This window comes from Sminthopsis crassicaudata, chromosome 4, assembly GCF_048593235.1.
Source record: "Sminthopsis crassicaudata isolate SCR6 chromosome 4, ASM4859323v1, whole genome shotgun sequence".
Classification (NCBI taxonomy): Eukaryota; Metazoa; Chordata; class Mammalia; order Dasyuromorphia; family Dasyuridae; genus Sminthopsis; species Sminthopsis crassicaudata.
This window is the reverse complement of record NC_133620.1, coordinates 332433094-332439093: the sequence shown is the minus strand read 5'-3', so window position 1 is coordinate 332439093 and position 6000 is coordinate 332433094. Positions and strand designations below refer to the sequence as shown.

Sequence of the window (6000 nt, the reverse complement as noted above, 5' to 3'; positions counted from 1 at the left end):
AATCTCACCAAGAGGATAATGGAAAGGCATATGATAGGTATAAGTGGGTAATAACATAAAACCAGAGAGTAAGTCTGAAGAAGGGAATAAAAAAAGTCATCAAGGAACTGTTTTAGGAAGAGAAAATGGACTCATCACACACAAGGATAAAGGAAGATAGGTGAGCGTTCAGAATGTTCCCCTTGACTTTTCAATGTCAAGAGAAATTGAGGAATGCCTCTAGCAGGTTTGGTGAATCATTTGATGGATATGGGAGAATAAATATGAAAGTTACACAGGTTGAACAGTCATATATGGGTTGTATCTACTTTTTTGGAGGGATCCATTTGAATGGTCAATGTGAATATTGTACCTAAAACTTTGATTTCCTCATTTGGCTTAATTTATTCTTTTTTTTTTTTTTAAATTTAGGCATTCTCATATTTACAAGTAGTATTTTTATTTGTTCTTTTTTGTAGTGATAGAATCTTTGTACCATTTTTTTTGCTATTATCTGCTTATCAATTCTCAAACTGCTGGACATTTAGGTTTTTTAGTTTTCTTAATGTATATATCATAATTATTAATATATTTGTGTAATAAAGTCAAGTCAGTAAGTATGTCTTAAATATCCACTAGGAGCCTGGAACAGGGCTAAAAAGGGGGTAAAAAAGAAAGGCAAAAAAAAAAGCCCTTACCTTCAAGGAATTTGCATTCTAATAGGGGAGACTTACATGGAAATAACTCTGTATTAATAAGATAAATATAAGATTAAAGGAGGTAATCAAAGAGGAAAGGTGCTAGCATTGAGGGGGATCAAGAAAACCTTCATTTGGAAGGTAGGATTTTTTGCTGGGAACAAGTAGTTCTTTCTCTTTCTAATGATTTCCTTGGCATGAAATAATGAAGAGTAAAATGAGCAGAACCAAAAGCAATATTGTTTGAAGAACAACTGTGAACCACTAAGTTATTCTGAGTATTATAAATACTAAAATCAACTAATAGGGACCTATAAAGGAAGAGACCATCCACCTCCAAAAAAAGAACTGAAAAATAGAAGTATGTATAGTATAGTTTTGTACCTATAATTATAATCTATCAGTGTCAAACAGTTGCTTTCTCTAGTGTGGGGTGGGAAAGGAAGAAGGAAGGGAGACAATCTAGAACTTAAAATTTAATAAAACAAATTAAATTAAATTAAAAAAAATATTTCCTTGAGTTATATTTCTTGGAAGATTTTTTTTAATGCACTGGGATTTTTTTTTTTTGGTGACAATGAAAATCAGTTTTATTCTAAAATTGTGATGAGTGAATACCCATCAGTTGAAGAATGGCTGAATAAATTATGGCCTATGAATCTTATAGAATATTATTATTCCATAAGAAATGATCAGCATGATGATTTCAGAAAGACCTGGAGAGACTTATATGAACTGATGCTAAGTGAAGTGAATAGAACCAAGAGAACATTGTACAAAGCAACAAGCAGATTATGATGATCAGTTCTGATGGAAGTGGCTCTTTTCAACAGTGAGATCATTCAGGCCATTTACAATGGACTTGTGATGGAGAGAGCCACTTACATCCAGAAAGAGTTCTGAGTGTGGATAAAAACATAGTATTTTTTTAATTTTATAATTATAACTTTTTTTTTGACAGTACATATGCATGGGTAATTTTTTACACTATCCCTTGCACTCACTTCTGTTCCGATTTTCCCCCTCCTTCCCTCCACCCCCTCCCCTAGATGGCAGGCAGTCTTATACATGTTAAATATGTTATAGTATATTCTAGATATGAAAAATCGAATTCTTGTTGCACAGGAAGAATAGGATTCAGAAGGTAAAAATAACCTGGCAAGAAAAACAAAAATGCAAACAGTTCACACTCGTTTCCTAATGTTCCTTCTCTGGGTGTAGCTGATTCTGTCCATCATTGATCAATTGGAACTGAATTGGATCTTCTCTATGGTGAAGATTTCTACTTCCATCAGAATACATCCTCATACAGTACCATTGTTGAAGTGTACAGCGATCTTCTGGTTCTGCTCATTTCACTCAGCATCAGTTCATGTAAGTCTCTCCAGGCCTCTCTGTATTCCTCCTGCTGGTCATTTCTTACAGAACAATAATATTCCATAACATTCATATACCATAATTTACCCAACCATTCTCCAATTGATGGGCATCCCTTCATTTTCCAGTTTCTAGCCACTATGAAAAGGGCTGCCAAAAACATAGTCTTTTTACCTTAAAAAGATAAAATAAAATTGTGTATGGATGCCTACTATGTATAAGACAATCATATCTTTATAATACAGATTTTAATATATGGACATGCAAGAAAGTTACAAAGAACTGTGAAATATCCAGAGTTAGAGAGATTTCTTACTGCTGTGTTAGAGTGTTTAGGAGGCTTCATGGGAGACCCCTTTTCTCACAAGCCATGAAGAAATTGCAGAAGAATCTGGTCATTGAGGGTGACAAATATATAGCAGTATAAGAATCAAAGAAATGTCTAGCTGGACATGCTAATAGGAAAAAGATTATGGTGTAAATTTGGGTGGAACAGGTGGCCTAGAGTCAGATTTTGGCAGGTCTAGAACTCCAGGCTACTGAGAAAACCTTATTTTAAATACACGGAATTCCATCTCCCCTGTTTCAAACATCTAAAACTTGGTTCTGTGAAGTAATAGAGTCGGAAGATCTGTTTCCCAAATCTGTCTCTGTCACCAGCTATGTGACCTTAGCCAAGTCACTAAGCCTCAGTTTCTTCCAAATCTGGAAGTTAGATTAAATGACATAAACTAAACGATTACAGGCTAAAACTGCAAGGGGTTTTGATCCTTGGAAAAGAAACATAGGTCTGGAAGGAAAAGAAGCTGATTAGAGAAAAATATGGAGTGAACGCTTTTGGAGGAGGGAAAGCCGAGGCGGGACAGTGGGGCTAGTCTTCCAAATAAAATGCAAGAAAGAAGATGCTGCGACCCCCCCCCCCTTTGAGCTCAGAGAGTCTAGGGTAGGGGAGACAAAAACTACAACTCCCAGGAAACCCTGCAACTACCTTCCCTCCTCCTCCCCCACTCTCCATCCAGCCCACTCTCCTCTCCGCCTTCTTTCCGAAGCCTGCCTGCCAAGTAGTGTATAAGTTTAGTATGGCTCTGCGTACCGCCGAGTGAGCAGGCTGCAGGAGCGCCGAACCTGTGACAAGACTTGGTCTTGGGGTTGTTCAGGTTTTTGCAACTTGCAACTCAGGACTGTGAGTCTCTATATTTACCAGCTGTTGCCCGGAGCTTCTTCTGGGACCAAGGGGAGAAAGCACCACAGCTGTAGTCAGCTTGCCCTCTCTCTTGAACATTTTTGGCCATGGAAAACAATGGGAATGGCAAAGTTGAAGGGATTCGGTTCTCAGCTCTCCCAGCCCGGCTACTGAGATTTTCCGTGCTGGTGAAGCTTGAAGTTCAGGCTTGCTTGGGTTGGGAGGTGACCCTGCCTTCCGCCTGTGATTGTCTTCAGGAGGGCGAACAGTGGCACCCGGTGGACCTCGTCAGCGCCCCACCTTCGGTCCCTGGAGCAGTGCCTTCAGAACCCTGCAGAACTCACGGAGACTCTCGCTGCCCAAGGGACCTTCTGTCTCTCAGGCTTTCTAGCTGGGTCCTGAAAGAAAGGATGGCTTGGCTCCATCACCCCCTGGGGGTGGAGGCGTGGAAAGGGTCCCGGACAGGAGTCCTCTTCCTCTCGGAATCCCACCTTTTTGGGATTTGGGAATACTCATTCAATTTAGACTGGGGGCTTTCCCTATCCTCCACTGCACCCCAATCCGTTCCCTAGGGCGGATCTTCTCTGTGGATTATTGGTACAATTCAACCCGACTAGGAATACCCGCCGCTTTGACTCCAGTGGATTTACTTCTCTGCTGACCTTTGACCACCTCCTGCCCGTCGGACCCCTAATCTGCGGGTAAGTTTCCTATGGAATTGGAGAAAGTGATTTGATTTTTTTTTTTTTTTTTTTTTTAACTTTTGGGGCTGTTGAATAACTTTGAGCGGAGTTTTGGAATCTGGTTAGAATGATCTCAGTCTCGCTCTCGTATCTTCCTAGAAGTCATTCACACTACCCTTGCCTTCGTGCGGAACAAATCTCTTTTGCTCCTCGCCCCAAGGGGTTGGTTGAAATGCAGTCCTGGTGACAAATAAATTAGTTTGGGGAACAGGTCCTGCAGGGAATGTAAGGTCGGGACCTTTTACCTTACCTCTTACCTCCCTCCACAGGTACTAATCCCATTTCTGCCTTCTTTTCAATGTTATTTGAAGTGGTTTGTCCTTAGACTGTCGTTCTTCATTTAAAGTTTCCTACGAAGCACTCAGTAGTCAGTCACCTCCCCCACCCCTAATCCCCTGCCGGGATGCAGCCCCGATACTTCTCCTTTGCGCCCTTGCTCTCCTTTCTTTCCTTCTTTTTTCTTTTTTGTTCTTTCTCTAATTGCCACTTTCTCAGGTCCGTTACTTCGCCAGAGGTGCTGTATTCGTGGGCAAACAGCGCCAACCCACTGCTGAGACTCCCAGCTTTTGGCTCACTGGGTGGACTTTCTATGTGTTCTCATTTCCCTCTTCCCCCATATCTGGTTTACAAGCTATATTTGAGTTTTACTAGGGATTTTGGGGTGTTATTGCTACTGCTGTCGGGGGCAAGGGGAAGTCAGAAGTAAGGAAAAGTGTTGAGAGAGCTTCAAGATCCTGAGAAAGGAATAGAACTTATTTGATATATTTTGGATATATCTGGAGTTTAAAACAGTGCCTCTTTTGCTTAATTTTTTTTCTTTTTTCTTTTTTTTCCTCCCCCTTTCCTCCCCTCCCCCAATCCTTTACCTTTTCAAAATACCTATGTGGGTGGAAGGGAGGGCAGGTGCTTTTTCAGAATGTATGGGGTTCTCTGTTTTCCTTTTTCTGAAGTGACTACCCTGAAAACTAGAGGAGTGAATAAGAAAAATAAGTGCATTTATTAAGTGCACTGGAATGATGTGCGACCTGTTGGGGCATTCCAGAATTTCCAGCATAGTACTTCTTTATTCTGTGCCCTTCCCTCCCCCCTCCCCCACCTTTGGGGGCAAAAGGAGGATCGTCAGATAAATGGCCTCCTGATTTACAGGAATGGAGGTTGGGTGAAGAAGATCTCGTTTCTTTAAAGTCTAGGATCCAAGCTGTGTTTAAAGGTTTTGAGGAACAGATTCCATCCATATGTATCTATAATTTCCTTTTCCCAACATTTGTCATAAAAAAGAAAATGTATATGCTATTCTTTTTTTTTGGACTCTTCCCCTGAAGTACAGATGGGTCAATGTTTTTGAACTTTCTAGCGATACCACTTTAACATCAATATCTATATTTCTATATATTAAAGTCAGTATGTATGTATATATACATACATACTGCCTTTTCTGGAGAAGGCTTTTCTACATACACACACAAACATTCCACTCTTGGGGTTAATGTTACCATTTTTTAAGATAATAAGCTTGCATTGTAACAAATAATTTTTTGGAGAAAGTAACAAATTCCCCAAAGAACCATCTTAATGATGGGAATTTTAGAGTTCCTAAATTTGGGGGCTAATTGTATATATGCAATATTTTAAAATCCATTCTTGGGTCTCTTTAAAATTAAATCAAATAGTTGGCTACTTACTTAAGATTCTAATGCCTTGTGGACTGAATACAGCATTGCCTTGTAATCTTGTTTAGTTTTACCTTCTCTTCAAAGAGTAGGGAGCCCCACGAAAATGTAATAATCATAATAGTAGCAGCAATACTAATAATAAGAAATAACATTTGTATAGCACTTTAAAGGTTTGCAAGCTGCTTTATGAATATCATTTCATTTGATCTTCACAACAACCCTGGAAGATAAGTGCTATTATTGTCCCTTTCTTACAGGTGAGGGCAGTAAAGCAGGCGGAAATTAAGTGACATGTCTAGGGTCACAAGGCTAGTCTGTAGTAGAAGGGACATTGTCCTGGGAATCCT

At 39.8% G+C, this 6000-nt stretch overlaps 1 long non-coding RNA gene across 1 annotated transcript in view; it reads left to right on the top strand.

Moving 5' to 3' along the window:
- The first annotated feature begins 3120 nt into the window (after nt 1-3120).
- Nucleotides 3121-6000, top strand: part of LOC141538812 (uncharacterized) — a 252185-nt gene continuing 249305 nt past the window's right edge. Inside the window, exon 1 of the long non-coding RNA XR_012481140.1 lies at nt 3121-3938. This is a non-coding gene — a long non-coding RNA (uncharacterized LOC141538812). The remainder of the gene's footprint in view (nt 3939-6000) is intronic.